The sequence below is a fragment of the Haliotis rubra genome, unplaced genomic scaffold, assembly GCF_003918875.1.
Source record: "Haliotis rubra isolate DU_JTF1 unplaced genomic scaffold, ASM391887v1 Scf196, whole genome shotgun sequence".
Classification (NCBI taxonomy): domain Eukaryota; kingdom Metazoa; phylum Mollusca; class Gastropoda; order Lepetellida; family Haliotidae; genus Haliotis; species Haliotis rubra.
In genome coordinates, this window is record NW_025765958.1 from 1,284,753 (window position 1) to 1,307,342 (window position 22,590).

Genomic DNA, 22,590 nt, shown 5'->3' on the forward strand with positions numbered 1-22,590 from the left:
ATATTATAAAATAATCTTAAATAGCATATGGTCGAAGCTGATATCGGAGATAACTGACACTTGGATTGATTGAGAGAGGTTCCCTTGATTGCCTCAGATGTGTGGAACCGCACTGGCATAAGGCGAATAATGACGCATTTTTCTTCACATGATTTGCTTTGGAATCATTCATTAGCATTTACGGTTCACATTAACTTGTGTTTGCCCAAGGAGGAATCGGGTTTATTCTGTCAATCTTGAAAATGTTTGTCAGAAGGTTTCCTTGATGTAAATATTGAGATTAATCGTGTCATCAAACTACCTCAGTATCGATCAGTATGTGATTAAAAATTGACATTGCATCTTAAAAGGATCAATACGTTTTGAATTTGTTAATCAAATATGAAGCTGTACTGTTCGCCAATAATTTGATTACAGAGGTTTAAGGGTTATTCGTTAATAGAAAAATAGCACATTTCATCAAGTTCCCTGTGGTAAATATCGCAGGGCTCTGCAGATAAATGAATCCTTTCAACAATATTTCCTTGAATACGCAACTCAAAGTAAAGAGTCACAAAATGGTGTCTGAACGAAAAAAATCCATGAGACTAGCCACGGAATTTTGTTGACTCTCTTGGAGATATTTAAACCTTTACTTCTACACAATATCCCATGGATTTTCTATACATGTCAGACAAACGCCACCACATTGAACGTGCCCTGTTGAATCTACTGAGAAAATGTTATTTCTAGACATCCGTAATTATCTCCCTTTCTTGCATAAAGACTTTGAAATAAGATTATGAGTTCGACTGGAAAAAAGATCGTGAAATGAAGTCGCTGAACAGTATTAAATAAACCATTTTTAAGTTTATTTGAAAGATCCATCACTGATTTGTTTGGAAAGTTTTGTTTTCATTCCGATCCTGAAAGCAACGTTTGAATAAATCACCATTAAATAAGTGGACGGTGCATAAAGTGAAGTACAAATATTGTTGAAGAGAATAGAAGATATGCGACCTGGTGATGATAAATTTGTTAGTGTACTTTAGCAATAAATGAAAATTAATCCTTTCAGATACTTTTCCCAGAAGTTTAATTCGCTTGTCAGTTTATAACGCTTGTCATTAATAAATGCACAAACTGAAATAACTACTGGCATATTTTGTTGTAGCTCGATGGCTTGTGCACATTTCAAACGTTGATGAGAATCGATGATAAATACAAAACGAAACGGTTGGCGTTTGCAAGTTGGTCATTGCTCGGAAGTAATGGCAAAACGAGCACACAAATTGAAAGGATGTCGCAGAGGATTTCACCATTTTGGTGAATAATTTTGGTGAATCAGAATGAATGTGTGTTGGGTCTAACGCCGCTGTGAACAGCTTACATCAAGATGCATCAAGGAGTACTTTAGCTGACAGACCAAGAGAATAATACCATGTGATGCAAAACGATGACCACTGGTTCTTGTACGACACATTACAACTCTCAGACCTAATGTATATAAAGATGGAACATAGGCCGCACTTAATTGGTTTGATGAGCAGTAAAATCGCCTTATCTGTTCATATTCAAATCGAAACATTAAATTCAGAGTGACAATTAAGTATCCACATGACTCTTTGGCTTCCCTATTCCCCAATATTCCAGCAGCTTCAGACATTTGTGTCTGCAACTTGTGAAATTTCAAACATCATCCTACTCTGGTTGATACGTTGTTTGGGTCACATGATACGGTCATCTTCTGGCGAACACCTTGCATCATCACTAACTGACACTGATTCATAATAATATAAAAGCGGAAAAACAACTTCCTTAAAATAGTATGAAAACTATACTTAAAGCAGAATCAGTTGATGATTCCGACTACAATATAAGCATTAAAAATATTTCTGTCAAATAGTGATGATGCCGATTGAGTGAGTGAGTGAGTTTAGTTTTACGCCGTACTCAGCAATGTTGCAGCTATATTGCGGCGGTCTGTAAATGATCGAGTCTGGACCAGACAATCCACTGATCAACAGCATGAGCATCGATCTGCGCAATTGGAATCCGATGACATGTGTCAACCAAGCCAGCGAGCCTGACCACCCGATCCCGTTAGTCGCCTCTTACGACAAGCATGGGTTACTGAAGGTTCATTCTAACCCGGACCTTCACCGGTACCATACCATGGCATACCATACCAGAACAGAACACAGCCCAACAGAACACAACACAAAACAGTTTTTCGTAATCGTAAAATGACTTTCTTATGGATGTGGCAGATACTGTAAGTAATCCAGTTTTGTTTCAGCGTTTGGTGTCTGGAAATTGTAATTTTATTTGATTCACGATTGAATTTGGCACTTTTGGTAATCAAGGCAGGGAGAAATCTGATTTAATACGAGACACTGCTTTCACTGAATAAGTGAATAATTTCAGCGCCAGTAATCAAACAAGATATCGGTCTTCTTATAGCTCTGAAAATACATGACGGACAACCAGGACAGAGTTTTCCACAATGTAGAAGAGTGAATTATTACTATTGAAAACTAATACGTCGTGTTTGAAGCCCTCTGGCAATAGTTCTTCAACGCAAAGGTTTCCCCAGAGCTTAGGAGTCTGTGACTTGAAACTAAACTGAACAATGAAGCATTCTAATGTAAGATTATCATTAACGCAGCAACTAAACGGTATGGAAAAAACCCGGTAACTGGATATTAGCTGACTAATACTAATTGGCGCATCAATCATTTCAATTTCGAACTCGAATACACATCGTACTTTTATAGGATGAATTTTGGGAATTTCACATTGTTTAGTTCTACACAAGACGGTAGTTTTCTGATAAATGGCCGCTTCGAGTAACTCTAACACGAAGTATCAAGCATGTTAATCATGTGTGTTACGTCACCGGCAATAACGCGTGTCCTTTTAGGATAACACTGGGCTTTCAATCTCAGGTATGAATAGGTATGAATAGGCAACTATCCTCAGTATGGATATTGTGAATGTAGAGCCACCAGCTCAGCATGGCAGAAGTAAAACTTCCTTGCAATAAATGTACTGTTGTCAACATCTGTCATTTGAGAACACTGTACATACCAAACACTTTAAATAAGGGTAGATATATTTCCCAGTTTACATTTTCATTACAATAAAGCCCAAAAACAGAAAAGGTGGCACTCTACGTTAACTATACACCCCATGTATACCTGCAGTAAGAATCCCCGTTTCTTATAAGCATCCTTTGTATATATATTAGCAATATATGTCAGTTTTGAGAACACTCATACCAAACACTTTAAATATGGGTGATAGTGAGCTGGCACCGTTAACACTGTATACCTGCAATCCTAGCATCCTTTGTATATATAAGCAGTTTCATCACTTGCTGGTGAGCTGAGAACACTTAAACATAACATGCATAATAAAGAGCACCTGACGCTATATTCCCAAAGGTAGCATAATTCCTTACATAATTAACATCGCCCACAAGAAACTGTAATGGCAATGCGATATATGAAGTCCAGCGTGGTTTTCAGATGGATCGTAGTGCAAAAAATCGTCATCTCGCTTTGTTGAACATGAATAATGTAATGCTTCTCATGGGGGCGATGAACGGTATCATATACTAAGTAATTCACGTGTGATTGTGGAGATGCGGAGATGCGGATGGGTGTGACAACGTGTCTCTAGATGAACCCAGATCTGGAATCTGTAAAGCATTTGGGTCTAATTACAGCATTCAGATCATGTAAAGGATATTATTCTTGGATAAGCACATTCTCTGTAGTGTTAATAATGAGTGTGTGGGTGATTTTGGTTTACAGAGTGCACCAGTAGTCTTGGTCTAACACTTCTCGAACTATCGTGGGTTGAATTGAGGCGGGTATGCTGATCCCATGGCCATAAATAACATATGAGGCTCTGGTGTACGTTGAAATGACGTGCAACTGTAGACTGTGACTCTTAAGCATCGTTATATCCTATGGGCAACATTCAATCTCGGCATTTTCCCGATTCCAGTAAGATACCAAACGCATGTCAAACCCTAACCGACGTTTTAACTTTTAAAGCCATTTCACTACCCATAGTTGTCACATTTTGCACGTTCATTCTGCTTTTAAGTTCCCTAGATGCCATTTTCTTGCGATCTTGTACTAATGATTTACGAAAGTTTATAACGATTAGGTTTGTGCACTGCAGAAGTAACAACATCGTTTAATAAAAATACGACAATTGTAAGGCATTTGTATTGAATATTTCATGAGTCAACATTTTCATTATCCCTTGTGCGTCCTATCACTATTAGAAATAACTCGAAAAGATAATCAAACGACATTATGCATCATTTCCTGCCCACGATAACAAACAATTGAATCAGTTATATAAACTATTTCATAATCAAAATAGTTTATAATATACTTAGTTCATTACAGTTTTTTTATCAAAGTTTAATATCAATATCAATACCAAACTCCCTTTCCCTGTTTAGTTTATGCTGTCAAATAACAGTTTTAGCAATTGTCCAGCAACATCACGTCGGGGGACACCAGGAATGGGCTTCACACATTGTACCTAGTTTGTTCCTCTATGAGTGCTACAGACTATCTCGGGTCCGAATCCTAGACTCATCCTAATTACGGTTCCGAGTGTGTCAGTATTGTGTCCGTTCTTAAGAATTTCGTCAAAGCAATACAGTACATTTGCATCACATTCGGATTTCTCCGATGCCATGACATAACTGAAAAACTGTTCGAAATGTCATTGCACTCACTCACTCACTCACAAAGTTATACTTTGGAAAATAACAACAACCGATGCCTAATTGAAATGACAGTAGCTAAATATCCTTATCGTAAACTATATTCCTTTCATACGATGCACAACACATTGCAAATTACTGATGTCATGTTGATACTAGGAATCTGTGGGACATTGTAAGAGACTATATGGAACGGAGGTATCAGAGTACAACCGTATACATGACGTGAACCGACCATATCAGAAGCAGCAACTTGACATGCCTGTCGTCACAACGTGCATCTTTCTAAAGCCACTGACCCGGTACTGCCTGACGCGGAACAGGCTTCGATAAGGCTGAGGATTGTGACCTGACGAGCTGAGTGGCTCAGTGCAATACGTTACCGGTTCCATCGTGTTAAAGGACGAAAGCACTCCGACAGCGTCAGAATCAGCTCAATATCACGATCCTTGTGAAAGACCCTTTCAAAAGAAAAAGTGAGAAAACGACATCTTCTAGATATCGTCTAGGGACCGATGTTAATGTGGTAAAGAATGAGCCCAAGTACCGTTGCATTGATCTTACAAATACATACAGTAGACGGTGTTATTTACAGTTCTGAAATCGACACATAAAATGAATACTAGATATGTGAGTGACAGGTTCGTTACAGTTGAAATATGTTACAAAACAAAATCCATGTAGCCCCATAGCATAATAACATTGTGGATTGGTATTATTGGCGGTCTTTGTACACTTGTTTATCACTTATATTATAAATTATTTATCTATGCATAACATACGAATTCATTTAGAATACAAAATGAGACAGCATTTGTTTCATGTAAATGGTCGTGTGCCAGTATAACAAAGATCCATGTGTAGCTTGCAATACACAGAATGACATGATCAAAAGGCTTGTCGATTTTAACTGCTAATCAGATTTTAGAAGCTAAGGTCCATTTTGAGATGTCAATTTACACTACACAACAGACATATACAGTTAATCTAATTCTTCATGAAAAATGTAGTAACCGAGTCAAGTACATCGGTTCCGGCAAACGTTTCCAAATTGGGAACAGACGCTCATTTATTGCTTCCTTGATTCCAGAAAGGGCAACGAGAGTTGACGATGTCTGAAGAACCTAACCGTATGTCTGCGAGTACTAAAGTGTTCTAACCACAATGGCAGGACTGCCTACACTGGCCTTGGAACCGAATGGATGGCGATTTTCTAAAAGAGCTAAAATAACACTAATTGTGTGGAATCATCATTTCTGCTTTACTTTACAGTTCCCAACTTGAATGACACCTTTCTCTTTAAAACCTGCATGCTGAAAGAATAATTAAATAATTGATAACTGAATGACGGCCAACTTGTCCATGTCATCTCACAATCCCATTTAGTCAGGAAATACCAGTTGAAAAGTTCAAAGAGTTTGAGAACCATTCGAATACGGCTATCTCTCACAATCCTTATAGATGAAATCTGCCTAACTGAACACTACTTCAAGGCTTTTAGACACTTTGGAATTATTTGCCGTCTCTTGTGTAAGTGCCACAGATGTTGACGTCTAAAGTAGTCGGGGTAACCTTGACACATCACACGTCAACCAGCCCTGCAATCTTTCACTTTTCTGACGTAAGCTACTTTTTCACATATGGTACACGTAACAGCAAGCATACATTGTCGGTTAATCTTGATTTGTTCGTAAATATCGCATCGGCACATGTGTGATAGTAATTTGAATGCTTGTCAGTGAACCTGAACTCAGGTCGTCATGCCTTTTGATTGGACCAATTAGGCGTCAATGTACTTCTATGACATCATTCATCCAGTCACTGGTTTGCCTGGACCAGACTCGATTATTTACAGACCGGCGTGAATTTACAGCTCGAATAGTGGCAGCGTAAAATACTATGCAATCACTCGCAATAGCCTGCTGTACTTCCGGTTTTGATTTCACAGGAGCTACAAGCACTATCACTTTAATTCAGAATATCATTCAAAATCTAAACGAATTTAAGCACCAATCTTAATTTTTATAACGTACATAATAGGCGCGTTGGAAATAGTTGATTGTCATATATTTTTCATATACACTTTTACAGTGTCAGCATTCATAAAAAGAACTTTCAACCACGAAATGACGAAATATCGTTAGAACAACAAAACCGTTCTCAATCGAAAGAGAAATACCAGAGTCAAGCGCCTCCGAAGAAGACGACGTCAACCTGTCATCATCTTTGGCCCCGTACTTGTCAGATTTATCGCCCTTTGGGCCTGCCTGTAACCCTTACCCCGTCATTGTGTGACACGGACAATATCCAACAGAAGATCTCTGATCAGAAATCCTGACTCTAAATTTGCTACAAATGACACCATTTGCAGATAACCAATTACTTTTCTCAAAAACTACATGCACCAGGATGTTTGCCTGCCCTGTTTCTTGACATGCCTTATCAAACTTGCATCCTGTCAGTCACCACGGAGCCAACTTGCCTTAAAGAAGCATCTCACTCAAAAGTGTTGAAGGCCTAACCGAAATGCAAATGAGAAATTCGTTGTCTTCAAATGCCTGAAGAAATAGAGCATTTTTCAGTTATCAATTCTCTTAGGAATACATTTCACATCAAACAATTTTGTAATGTTCTCGTATTAGATATCTTTATCATCAGAGGAAATCCGAGTCTTGTGGTGACATGTTGTAAAGGAATTACCCTCGTTTAAATAGAAACATGGAAAATGCAACTTAATGTTATTGAATTAAAAGCCCTTTGAAGTTGGCAACGCTTTCTTACCGTCGTGTACTTTATACATACGTGCACGCGTGTATGTACTTACGACTTAAAAGTTAATACATCTTTTGCCAGTGTTAAGAAAGCAGATCTTAAAGAATGTCAACCGATTTTCTGTTACACTCATTTGGGAAAGATCTCCTTCATCGAAGCAGGTTAAAGTGTTGCAAGTTTCACCGTTTTCGTCTGAAAAGGCATTTACAACGTTTTTAATTTTCATTGAGGACATGGGTAAAACTAGAAAGTCTGGGGCTTTTTTTTCAAGGACTCCACACATGTGTGACGACAAATGAACTCAGATGTGTTGATCTAACTAAAGCTAGGAAAACGTCACTTGAAAGTCAAATGCAAACGTAACATTTAATACATGACGGTTTGTTTCCTTACTACTATTCAGGCAAACAGGCTTTTCCCATCATGGTTGTTAAGAGCTGTAGGGTTGAACACCATTGAAAGGACAATAAAAAGACATTTCTTTCTTAATTAATCCCATCATTTGGCCTACACTATTATTTTGGCTTGGAATGCATGAGTCGGTAGGTTCCCGTTAAGGTAATAAATGTATTGCTGTAACCAGTAATTCGTAAACGTCACTAGCTAATGATCTAAAGTGTGAGAACCTGATTGCAGCTTCCCTGATATTTCCAACCAAGTTCACTCTCAGCAACCGCTGTAACCACACAATTCCTTTTCCATCCACTCAGACACAAGCAATACAATGTCCAAGTGAGCAATATGACATAAGAATCCTCGTGGAAACTAGCCGATGGAAATATCTAAAAGCGTGTGTACGACTGCGACGTCGGTCAAGGTGTGAATAAATGACATGAGGCTTATAACTTTAATTAAAAGAAATAAAGGGGATGGTTCAAAAGGGTCATACACCAACGTCTTTATTGTCACAAAACACGATCAATCACATATATCTGGTCTGTATGGTCGTCGGAAGCTGTCAATCCTTCCATTTATGCGTCTTTTCGCGGTAACGGGCAGGGAATAACCCCCGTGGGCACCCTTCAACCAGACTTCAGAGGTTGTTTGGGTACGACTAGTGCCTGTTTAGACCATCGAGGTACTAACACTTGTCTGAACACGTGATCAGAACGGCATGACTCTGGGTGACACTGACTGCTAGAGATGGTCGTAAATGCATGATCAAATTGAAAAGAAAAGGTAATATCCGCAAAACCCTCTCGCTAAGCGACACAGGTGGTAGTCAAGGAAGTAGTATACAAGAGCGGAAGCTAATGGTAGAACCCGTATTTCTCTCACTGGTGGGTTCATAGTCTTGTAAACCCCAGTCTCCGCTGTAGGATCTGGTTGTCGGAGGCCACACTGAGTTACAAACCTCACGCTATCTCATTTATTACACAACTGCATTAGCTGGATGTTTTTGCTGGTAATAATCACCACTCGCTGACCAAAAGGATTCAGTACACACTGACATGATGACTACACGTTCTCCAGAGTCTCCAGGATTACCACACACGTTGGACGCCATGCCAGAAGGTGTAAGTCTTCCATCCCGACCAACATTGTGAAGGATGCGTGCTTGCGTGCTTGCGTGCGTGCGTGCGTGCTTGCGTGTTTGTGTGTGGTCGGAAGAATAATGACAGTTTTACAACAGGATATCAAGGAACCGTATAAACGTATTGACGTTTTTTTCGGTAAACGTTGCGTCATAATAGAGTAAAGTAGTTGTCATCAATAAAACATCTTGCTTCACTTTGACTTACAAATTCTAAAAACTGGCAATCAAAGAGGTCACAGAGGAAAGTAATGTACATGCATAGCACAAGTACCGATTGAACTCTATTCTTCCTTATCCGCAAATCAATTTGCAGGTACCGGATTATATAAACGGGAAATAGTTCAAAGAGGTGATTGGGGTTACCACCCAAGCACTCCAGCCAAACTCTCACACACCTTATAAATGTGTGTAAGGTACATTAATGTGTTAAAAGAAACCATTATCGTCAGGCCGACCCTCCCAGCTGGACGTTATGTTTATGCCACCTGATAGAACATGACGATAAGGCACAGTGTCAGTTATTGCAGATCAACTTGCCAAACGCCAGCCCATGCTGAGATAAGAGCCAATAAAGATTGTGAGGCTAAGTAGTCTACCATGTCGACATTCTTGTTTCAACATTAAATGATTCTTAGTCGACACGAATTCAACTAAGGATGTTTTCTCGCACGTTACAGTCACAGGTTACCATGAAATGTTTACCTATCGCCCTTAGCAGTCGCGTTGCATGTTTGGCTCAATTTCCTCCACTTTATGGAGATGTTTTCGCCACATTCCAACATGTTTTCCCTCGATCATTGGATATCCATCACAACAGCACATAGTATTTTTCAATCTGAACTCCCTGGGGACCATACAACTCTTGCTGCCTACTTGGCGCATTGAGTTAATGTGGCTTTTCCATCCTTACGAGGTACCCATTCACAGCTAGGTGGACCGGGACGCATAGTGAGAGTACTTTGTCCAAGTTTACTGCACGCTTCTGTACCCGCAACTAGGTGTTTGCACGTATTCATGTGGCCACCATCTGGTCATCTACCAACGGATCCGTGGGTTCTTTTAAGTGCACAGGGTTGTGTTGTATACTGTACACTAGGGGTTGTGACAACTCTGAAAGAGTCTGCACACAAAGTTTACTCCAAGGTTTTTACACCCGGTCACAGGTGGGCTCAATCAGGCACCTCCAAGCTCGCTGGATTACTAGCCTGGCGCCTTAGACAGCTCGCCCACCGCGCCCCCATTGGCGCTGAGGATGCGTGAAGATGATATTAACTCAACGAAAGAATCACGTTGGGGAAGAGCATGTTACATCTAAGGTGCCACATAGTACAAGATGAAAGGTGGTATTAAACAACATCAATGGAAAGTTCTCACGATTAACTCGAGTGGGATGTGTTGAGGCAGCAAACGTGTAGGTCTTCTAAAACACGGAGATAGTTCAATGTCACCACACTCCTTTTCATCCCTTTAGCTGTGGTAAAACTTGTGGGATTAATGTTGAGATGATTATAAGTATGTGGTAAGTGTTTGAACATGACGTTGAAGATTGTATATGTACAAGATTGTATAGGTGAGAATGTTAGATTGACAGTCATGCCAATTAACAGACCGTGTTTGATTCCACATGATTTGCTCCCATATTCAACTTTAGTGTTTCCAGTGTTTATCCTTTAGTGGCCCACATCAATATTAATGTGTGCACATTATGACTAGTATCAATATAATATAACATATGCATACTATGTATGGACATTAAGATGTATGCCTGTTTAAATATTGGGGTTGTTGGTTGACCAGGTCCGCAGCAACCCATGCTTGTCGCTCGGTTACATGGTTGCTGCACGTTATCTATACTCATTGCATAAGTGGATGCTCATATCAGTCACTCGGTTATTCGGTCCAGACTGGATTATTACAGAACGCCATCCTGTAGCATGAATGGTAATACGTATTGTGTGAGTCGGCGTTGCTTATACAACCTTTGTTAAAGTTAAATTGATATATTATGTCAAATCGTGCAAAATAAATTCGCATTAACTGAACACACCTGCTGCCCATAATCTCTGCACACCATATGGAACAAAAAACTGTCAGTTGGTTATTGTGTCCTGTGTTCAACACTTTGTCACAGTGTTGGAATTCATTTAATGATGTCCTTGATTAATTTAAAGGAGGATCACGTTTGACCATAACACACACGCACACACGCACACACGCACACACACACAGAGTAAAAGAGAGAAAGGGGGAAGGGGGAGACATACACACAAGCATACATGCACATTGCGGTGTGTCAGTTTGATGTTGGATGAAAGCCTCAGGTGCTGAATTTCTTATAGTTTACAAATCAGAACGATCACGATGCCGACACAATTTGAAACATAACAAGGTTAAATCTGAGATTGAAACCGATGACCAAAGATTACTGACAGGTCTAAAGGAAGCGTCTCTGCATAGATGGCACCAAAAGAGGACCAGCTTTCACCTACGTCTTTGCAGCTTGTCTGTCGACATGGAGATGTTTTTTAGACTTCATTTACAAACATTCATCATTTAGTGGCAGTCCGTCAGTTGGAGCATAACCAATGACTGAAATTGGTACCAATTGAACAATGAATATGTCACGTATGCATTTCTATGACAGCACAGTATACAGTATTCATGGCATTGCTAAAGACGATCTGAACATAACAACATTAAGTTCTTTTTCTCATGCATGTATTGCAGATATCCCAAACAGGATCTAATTTTCAAGCAAAGAAATATTCGTTACAATGCATGTGATGCACATTGATCGTTTAATTACATGCAGCAATGCAATATTATGACTTCCTTAATTAATTTATCTAAGCCAGCCAAAACTAATGATTGATCGCATGAATAACGGTCTCACGCGGAAATAAGTGACGTCTTCGAAAGTTTATTCTAACCGCTGTCTATTCCAGAAACAATACCAACAAGGCCGTATGGCAGTAGGGACTACTTCAGTTGTCAAACGTCAGCTTTCCCTTTACATCGAAGAATACTCCAACTATCGCAGCCTTTATTGGTTTCTACATTTCACGACTTTGAGCTGCAATCGGCCAAGTTTTCTACTTTCTATAAACACATTCCAATGACGGTGTCATTAAATGTATCTGTAACATCGTGGTCTGTTTGATAATTATAATACATTAGTTTTATACGTCTAGTCCAGATAGCTACAGCCATTTTGACTTTTTAGGTCAGCTATATTTGAGCTCTCCAGCCTTGATGTATCACTCGGTGACCTCCTTTAAGACGACCCAAACAAGTCCTCTACACAAATATGTGCCAAATCATACGGCTTTTTTCTACAGCGCACAAATGAATCACTGAAATGCATATAAACCATAGGATTGGCATGGACGGCTGTTGAATCACAGCATGTTGCCGCTGAATGTTTCCTTAGTGGTTCATAATGTGGAGTAATATATGGACTGTGGATGTTATTATGCCACTGAATCTACCAACAGCTGACAGGAACATAAGTCTCTGACATGCAGCAAAATAACAGAACCCATGTAGAATGTAGAACCCATAATTTACATTGTTCTTGTTTGTCCTCAGTATATTCCAGAAGCATAATATATTAGGCGATTTCGTTTGATGGTGAGCAATAAACATGGTTTATATGCATACATCTGAAATGCAGCGCTCCGCGGGATATGCATATTCTGTCTTCGTGATTAACTACGTAATTGATGTAATTCCCATGGATTTATATTTCTGCAGGTATGATGTTCGTATTTATGGGGAATTATATTCCTAAGGACTTTTGTATATAACTTTACATATATATGTCACTATCATTGCAGACTTCCTATCAGACTACGTGATTGTTCCCCCATATTATATTAACTACCCTCTTCCCACCTCATCCCTTCTTCTCACTTCGTCCCCCCCTCTCTCTCTCACACACACACACACGCACATAAACACTCTTTCTCAACCTCATCCCCCCTCTCTCTCACACACACACTCTCTCTCTCTCTTAAACTTCATACCCACAAACCATACGTAAATGAATGATGTTGTCGTCCTCCCAATAAGTATCCCAATATTGACATCCGAGCATTTCAAAGGGTCACATCGAACTAACGAGGCACTTCATACAATTATTGAACTTACACAAACCAGAGACTTAATCCTACGTAATTAGCATCATTGTAAGTGTGAACAGCCATTTTCGTCAGTAATATGATTGATGCAGTCTAGTACATTGCGTTAGATATGGCGGTGTATTTGCAGGGGATTACCTGAGGGAACGTATCGTAACAACATACACCATGAGTTGACGCGGATTGTATGTGTTCCATGGCAGACAATATGACTTAAATGATGTGATATGGGCATGATCATCATAGGATTACCGCTCGTGCTTTCAATGATTTACAAACATCAAGGTCTCAGCAAAGATATCAAAACGACTTATGGTAGACATGAGGTTTCCACATCCAAATCACTGACAAAAATGAAGGGCTATGCCATATCCTGTAACATATGTTGAAGTGTATTTTTCAAGTCCAATAGTGATTTGTTGACGGGCACCACCAGTACGTGAAAATATGTTCACGGTTTATCGAAAACATGTTATCATAACTATATAATAGTGATTCTTCTTTTTCACGATACAGTCGGAATCGTACAATCGGTTTTGCTTTTAGCAGAGATTTCTTGTGCGTGTAAAAGGTGGTTTTGACTTTAATTTATATCCGATGGAACGTTCAGTGATTCAACAACACTAAATGACTTGACCGATACAAACACTCAGCTCACTTCGGTTAATGTATGTACAAACTATCGGTTCCTGACAATGGCCAACGGTTACCGACAATAGCATTGTCAAGGTATGCGTGTGTTCTCTCATTTAAAACACCTTTCTTAACCTTTAAACATATCTCTCCTTTTATACTTTAAAAACACAGGGTACACTTTCTAGAAGACGTCAACTTGTACACATAACAACAAGCTATTTAAAAGCTTCTCTCCAGTGATGGGTATAAAGGTAGCGAAGAGCACATATTATTGAGTGTTTCATTTGGAAACAAACAGTATATATCAGCCAAGGCAGTTCACCTCCCGAAAGCATTCATGTAGTGTATACCTCCGACAAGGTTATACAAACACCATGATGTCACTTTCGTTAACAACATTGCCTTGATGCATGATGAACATTTCAATCAATACTACTCACCCTTTGGGTCCAGTTGTATCGGTGATCCGCAAAAATGGCAAATAGCACCTGCTTAAAACCTTTCATCAGCTATCCATTCCAATTGCCCAGCAGTCATCGATGTCACAAGCATTATATTATCAAACAAAACTAATTAAAGCTGACGAGTTTCAATTAAATTTGCTAAACAAAGTTTACCGAAGTTAATAAGATGTTACAGAATAACGAACATTCTCAAATGTTGCCTTCTTACTGATTTTCTGCTAAATTAAACTACGAGTGATTACAATAATTTGTCATGCACATTTTTCATTTCAGGTCTGCACTCTATTGGATTTAGCCAGTTTCTGGTAACGGCTGGAATTACTTGTGTTTCCCACAGTATAGTGTAGTCGGAGCCTGTGTGAATGTGATACCTGTGAACGAAACCTAAGTATGAAAGTGTCATTCGCTTCATATGAAACCTTATCGATCACGAGAATTTCAGTTTAACGAAACTCTTTCGAAACTTTCATAAAAATATTAGAAAACATTTAATTAATTATCATCGACCCAGCAGTATCAATAAAATAAGTTTCATTAATGATACGTATTCTCTTTAATAGCCAATAACTGGGAAAAAGAAAGGAATGCACATCGATTCTGCAATACAATTTCAAACTTTATATACATATCTTGACCGAACTGACATGAAGAATCAATCTGATTTGCCATAATTGCTTGCTGGGGTAAAAACAGGCATAAATAATTTCCGCGACAGAATTACCGACAAATTAAGGTAATTCGGAATAATCCCAGACTCTGCACATAAAATTCGCGTACAAACGATCAATTACCGACTGGGTTTAGGATTTCCATTTTGGAAACTGTTTAAAGTCTGTGATTATTCTCTCTTCTTGAATCCTGAATCATGGTCAGAATAACTGCATGCTCAGCGGGAGGGAAGCAGTGGTCAAAATGATAACCACAGGATGTGATACACGATACCTATTCGACAACAACATCAGTGATTTACACAAGCAAAAAAAGCATTATAGACATGTGTCATGGTTACATCAATGTTTGTGACCAGAAAGTGGCTTAATCCATTAAAGCTTTTTATCATAGGGTTCCATGTGACATTTTGATGCGAGGATGTCTTGAATCCATTGCAGAGTGATTGACATTTAAATTTCCTTTCATGCTCCGAAACTCTGGACGCTAAGCCATGTAATGTAGGCCTGCAATCGCTTATTGGCACATCAGTCAGCATGACTGAGTACAATCATAAACAGCATAATCTCGTCTCATGTCGATAAAATCAATCGGACTTGGGTAATGTCTTCGATCACATTTAGGGTCCAATGAACTAACGGTAAGACGGAAAGAACAATTCCATGAACGTCGATCCGTAACAGTGGACAATTTTTAAGTAAGAAAGAAGTACTTCGTTGTCATGAACGACGTAGTCTCTGTTAGTGTGAACACTTTGCAAAGCTTTCCTGGCATTCTGATTCGAAGTGTTGAAGAGGTTACATATTAGAAGCATAGCTGTCACGTGAAATTCAAGTCCGTGAAATTGTTGTCTGGCGATACCGATGAAGACAATTTACACATACAATCAGATAAGTTTGTTGTGAACCGGCTCCTACGTGGTAAATTATAAGTTGTATGCTTCTCCCGAGGGTAATACGGTCTGATGTACGCCTCTTTGTAGGAGTGTCACCCAAACGGGTAGGCGAGGGATGACACTGCTACAAAGAGTCGTACATCAGACCGTATTACCCGAGGGAGAAGCATACAACGTATTTATCTTACCGCCATGTTAAATGTACAAAACATTATTTTATTTCATGTTAAAGATCGCGACCGACTATATGACATTTAAACCAAAGGCGTCTGCCTCTAGACTGGATTTTTAAAATCAGTGAAACATATTCTGACAAGCTAAAAACGCCTATAAAAATGGTTAATTATGTTTAAGTTGAGTGTGCAAACCACTCAATGTGTAAAATAGTTTAAATAAAGCAATGAAAGTCGGTAAAATAAATCTGTACAAAGTGAACACAAAAACAGCTGATCGAACGGTTTTCGAACTCCGGGCACGGCATGCGGTCAGCATGTCAGCGGTATACCAATGTTCCTTTCTCATCCTAGGATCAGCAAAGTGAAGTACTGCCAGGGATGCAGACATAAACCATGTGATGTGGATAATAGTTGACAAAAGGTTATTTGCTCAGGTAATAAAGCATACGTATGGCAACGTTTTCTGAAGAGAATTCACAGCAACTACAACTCAATGTTATCACTGACAGATGTACACATAAATCTTGTTTTCAATGTAAAATGATGTACAAATGTACAAAGTTCTTCGTGCTGGCTTGAGATTGTCCATGACGACATTGAATTTAGTTATTGTGAAGAGATAAACTTGTGCTTCATCACAAAACGGATTTGGAACGTGAATATGCGCCTGAAATGCATCTATTGCATTCAATGTCCCCTATTTTTAGTGCCCGGTGTGGATTCCAAATGTGTTATACGACACTTAAAATAATCACTAGTAGAGGAGAACTTCAGTGAACCATTCTGTTCGCCCGAAGCCATGCCAGATTTTTAGACCATTAAGTTAATCGAAATCTGATGTAAGGTAATTGTTCGAAAATTAAAATGGATATTTGATACGCCTATATGTGATTATGTTTTTACTGCTTCTTATTAACCAGCGTATCAGCACTACACGGTAATCCTGAGTTCGATCGTCATGTCAGCGCACAAAGTTTACGATGGCATGCTTGCATGACGACAATATTTAATGGCGAAACAGAGAACATCGGGGCTATCTCTGAAAATAGACTTATCTGTCTTTAACACATCGTTATTTATGGACCATGAAACTGTCAGCGTGAAGCAGTACAGACACAACGGCGATATTTTGGCATCGTATATTCAAGACAGTTAATGTTAACCCTATCAGCAATGGCGTTAGGTTGATACAAAAGTAAGCATATAGGAACCAACCTGAACATGGCATTTTTGTTCTCAATACATGTTCTTGTTTCACACACATACACGATTCAATTTGTATTTTTTAGAGAAACAACCGAGTCCAAGTTGTATTTTTATGTCATTTCTGCATGTATGGGTTTTTTCTTCCTGAACAACCAACGCGTCTGTGTATCTTTTTATGCGCGCAACTTGTGCACTGTACTTTTTTTCTTTGATGGTGGTATCCATACGAAAGCATTTGCAATGACGTTTCGAAAGATGCATGGTGACATGATTGTAATCTATACAATTTCCATATTACTGTGTTTTTTGTGTTGTTGTTTTGTCCTGTTTCAGTTTTTAACATTACAAATTTCTCGTGAAGATCCCAGCTTGGTAGATCACTGTTATGGTCTTCAACAGAACATGTTTGTTGTGAAGAGGTCGAGTAGTCAGGATATGGCAGCGGTCTGTAAATAATCGAGTCTGAACCAGACAATCCAGTGATCAACGATGAGCATCGATCTACGTAACTGAGATTCGATGACATGTGTCAACCATGTCAGCGAGCCCGACCACCCGATCCCGTTAGTGGCCTCTTACTACAAGCATGGGTTACTGAAGACCAATTCTAACCCAGATCTTCACGGGTTTGAAACAGCCTTTGATACATGTGCATTATTTTCAAGTATTTTAAAGTTCATATTCGGCTGATGTGGTTCTTACGGCTTACCAAAACAGTAAATTATGATTTTTGTACGGGTATAGATGTAAATAACAAGACTGAAGTTCTTAATGATCCTTACAGGCATGACAAACCTCACGTGCAATCTTTCAATGCCTTAAGAGCTTACCGACAAGAAGTATGAAATCCTATCACCATCTGTTGAAATCCTTATTTCGCATACATATTTTGTCAGGGTATACATTTTCAACAGACGTGTACTTGCTGTTTAGCTAATTGTTGTTATTTTTAGTTACATTAAAACTGGTTGCTCACACGTGTAAGATATGTGATTAACATCCTTAAGGCGATGTATAAACCCTGTGTATTAGGATATTATAAAATAATCTTAAATAGCATATGGTCGAAGCTGATATCGGAGATAACTGACACTTGGAAAGATTTAGAGAGGTTCCCTTGATTGCTTCCGATGTGTGGAACCGAACTGGCATAAGGCGAATAATGACGCATTTTTCTTCACATGATTTGCTTTGGAATCATTCATTAGCATTTACCGTTCACATTAACTTGTGTTTGCCCAAGGAGGAATCGGGTTTATTCTGTCAATCTTGAAAATGTTTGTCAGAAGGTTTCCTTGATGTAAATATTGAGATTAATCGTGCCATCAAACTACCTCAGTATCGATCAGTATGTGATTAAAAATTGACATTGCATCTTAAAAGGATCAATACGTTTTGAATTTGTTAATCAAATATGAAGCTGTACTGTTCGCCAATAATTTGATTACAGAGGTTTAAGGGTTATTCGTCAATAGAAAAATAGCACATTTCATCAAGTTCCCTGTGGTAAATATCACAGGGCTCTGCAGATCAATGGATCCTTTCAACAATATTTCCTTGAATACGCAACTCAAAGTAAAGAGTCTCAAAATGGTGTCTGAACGAAAAAAATCCATGAGACTAGCCACGGAATTTTGTTGACTCTCTTGGCGATATTTAAACGTTTACTTCTACACAATATCCCATGGATTTTCTATACATGTCAGACAAACGCCACCACATTGAACGTGCCCTGTTAAATCCACTGAGAGAATGTTATTTCTAGACATCCGTAATTATCTCCCTTTCTTGCATTAAGAATTTGAAATAAGATTATGAGTTCGACTGGAAAAAAGATCGTGAAATGAAGTCGCTGAACAGTATTAAATAAACCATTTTAAGTTCATTTGAAAGATCCATCACTGATGTGTTTGGAAAGTTTTGTTTTCATTCCGATCCTGAAAGCAACGTTTGAATAAATCACCATTAAATAAGTGGACGGTGCAGAAAGTGAAGTACAAATATTGTTGAAGAGAATAGAAGATATGCGACCTGGTGATGATAAATTTGTTAGTGTACTTTAGCAATAAATGAATATTAAGCCTTTCAGATACTTTTCCCAGAAGTTTAATTCGCTTGTCAGTTTATAACGCTTGTCATTAATAAATGCACAAACTGAAATAACTACTGGCATATTTTGTTGTAGCTCGATGGCTTGTGCACATTTCAAACGTTGATGAGAATCGATGATAAATGCAAAACGAAACGGTTGGCGTTTGCAAGTTGGTCACTGCTCGGAAGTAATGGCAAAACGAGCACATGAATTCAAAGGATGTCGCAGAGGATTTCACCATTTTGGTGAATAATTTTGGTGAATCAGAATGAGTGTGTGTTGGGTCTAACGCCGCTATGAACAGTTTGCATCAAGATGCATCAAGGAGTACTTTAGCTGACACACCAAGATAATAATACCATGTGATGCAAAACGATGACCACTGGTTCCTGTACGACAGATTACAACTCTGAGACATAATGTATATAAAGATGGAACATAGGCCGCACTAAATTGGTTTGGTGTGCAGTAAAATCGCCTTATCTGTTTCATATTCAAACATTAAAATTCAGAGTGACAATTAAGTATCCACATGACTCTTTGGCTTCCCTATTCCCCAATATTCCAGCAGCTTCAGACATTTGTGTCTGGCGAACAACTTGTGAAATTTCAAACCATTCTACATGGTTGATACACTAACTGACAGTGATTCACTAATACACTGATATAATAATATAAAAGCGGAAAAAAAATTTCCTTACAATAGTATGAAAACTATACTTAAAGCAGAATCAGTTTACGATTCCGACTATACTATAAGCATTAAAATATTACTGTCATATAGTGATGATACCAAGTGAGTGAGTGAGTGAGTTTAGTTTTACGCCATACTCAGCAATATTCCAGCTATATGGCGGCGGTCTGTAAATGATCGAGTCTGGACCAGACAATCCAGTGATCAACAGCATGAGCATCGATCTGCGCAATTGGGATCCGATGACATGTGTCAACCAAGCCAGCAAGCCTGACCACCCGATCCCGTTAGTCGCCTCTTACGACAAGCATGGGTTACTGAAGGTTCATTCTAACCCGGACCTTCACGGGTTGATGATACCAAGTGATCACGGGGGTAACATACCATGGCATACCATACCAGAACAGAACACAGCCCAACAGAACACAACACAAAACAGTTTTTCGTAATGGTACAACTGCTTACTTTTATAACAGATCATGGAAAAACTATTGACGCATCTGTTCATATATTAACGATCAATTTGTTGCTATGACGCCAACCAGGACATAAGCAAAATGACTTTCTCATGGATGTGACAGACACTGTAAGTAATCCAGTTTTGTTTCAGCGTTTGGTGTCTGGAAATTGTAATTTTATTTGATTCAAGATTGAATTTGGCACTTTTGGTAATCAAGGCAGGGAGAAATCTGATTTGATACGAGACACTGCTTTCACGGAATAAGTGAATAATTTCAGCGCCAGTAATCAAACAAGATATCGGTCTTCTTTTAGCTCTGAAAATACATGACGGACAACAAGGACAGAGCTTTCCACAATGTAGAAGAGTGAATTATAATACTATCGAAAACTAATACGTCGTGTTTGAAGCCCTCTGGCAATAGTTCTTCAACGCAAAGGCTTCCCCAGAGCTTAGGAGTCCGTGACTTGAAACTAAACTGAACAAGGAAGCATTCTAATGTAAGATTATGGTTAACGCAGCGACCAAACGGTATGGAAAAATGCCCGGTAACTGGATATTAGCTGTCTAATACTAATTGGCGCATCAATCATTTCAATTTCGAACTCGAATACACATCGTACTTTTATAGGATGAATTGGGGAATTTCACATTGTTTAGTTCTAAACAAGACGGTAGTTTTGTGATAAATGGCCGCTTCGCGTGACTCTAACACGAAGTATCAAGCATGTTAATCATGTGTGTTACGTCACCGGCAATAACGCGTGTCCCTTTAGGATAACACTGGGCTTTCAATCTCAGGTATGAATAGGTATGAATAGGTAACTATGCTCAGTGGGATATTGTGAATAGAGAGCCACCATCTCAGTATGGTAGGAATATGTGTAAATGAGAACTGGTAGGAAGATAACTGTTCGTGTACTTCAGCCTGTTAAAAAAAACTGGCAATTCTCATGGTTTATGACGCCTATGATTAAGCCGATACATTTCGAACGTAAACACTCAAAACACTCAAATTTTATATAAATAGAAATAATTTAGCGCTTAAGTAAATCTAATCCATTTAATATGAATGTTTGGATTTTCCTCCAAGCCGTTCAGGCTACGCGTATATTTCCCAGTTAATGAAATACATTTTCATACTTGAACGTACACCATAAAGCACCTGAAAAACAGAAAAAGGTTTTTTCTTTTATATCGATCACTCTACAACCATGATATACAGACAAACCAGAACCTGCGTGAGTGACTGCACACGATTGTTACACCAGAAGTGGGCTTCATACCTTGTACCAATATGAAGAATCGAACCCGTTTCTTATAAGTGAGGAGCCGAATGGACCACCCCACAGCCCAGTACAGAAGTAAAACTTCCTTGCAATATATGTACTGTTGTCAACATCTGTCATTTGAGAACACTGTACATACCAAACACTTTAAATATGGGTAGATAGTTTTGTTATAACAATGCCCAAAGTGGCACCGTTAACTATACCCCATGTATACCTGCAGTATCCTCAGCATCCTTTGTATATATATTAGAGCAGTTTCATCACTTGCTGGTGAGCTGAGAACACTTAAACATAACATGCATAATAAAGAGCACCAGACGCTGTATTCCCAAAGGTAAGCATAACATCTTACATAATTAACATCGCCCACAAGAAACTGTAATGGCAATGCGATATATGAAGTCCAGCGTGGTTTTCAGATGGATCGTAGTGCAAAAAATCGTCATCTCGCTTTGTTGAACATGAATAATGTAATGCTTCTCATGGGGGCGATGAACGGTATCATATACTAAGTAATTCACGTGTGATTGTGGAGATGCGGAGATGCGGATGGGTGTGACAACGTGTTTCTTGATGAACCCAGATCTGGAATCTGTAAAGCATGTGGGTCTAATTACAGCATTCAGATCATGTAAAGGATATTATTCTTGGATAAACACATTCTCTGTAGCTTTAATAATGAGTGTGTGGGTGATTTTGGTTTACAGAGTGCACCAGTACTCTTGGTCTAACACTTCTCGGACGATCGTGGGTTGAATTGAGGCGGGTATGCTGATCCCATGGCCATAAATAACATATGAGGCTCTGGTGTACGTTGAAATGACGT

General features: G+C 38.9%; 1 protein-coding gene across 3 annotated transcripts in view; it reads right to left on the reverse strand.

Moving 5' to 3' along the window:
* The window catches only part of LOC124274929 (growth hormone secretagogue receptor type 1-like), a 127,839-nt gene that overhangs the window by 82,606 nt on the left and 22,643 nt on the right, over nt 1-22,590 (reverse strand). For 2 of the 3 annotated variants that reach the window (XM_046710296.1, XM_046710295.1), the window contains exon 2: nt 14,257-14,385. The exons of the other annotated variant lie outside the window; for it this stretch is intronic. The gene's annotated coding sequence lies outside the window, so the exon portion shown is untranslated. The remainder of the gene's footprint in view (nt 1-14,256; nt 14,386-22,590) is intronic. 3 annotated transcript variants of the gene reach the window in all.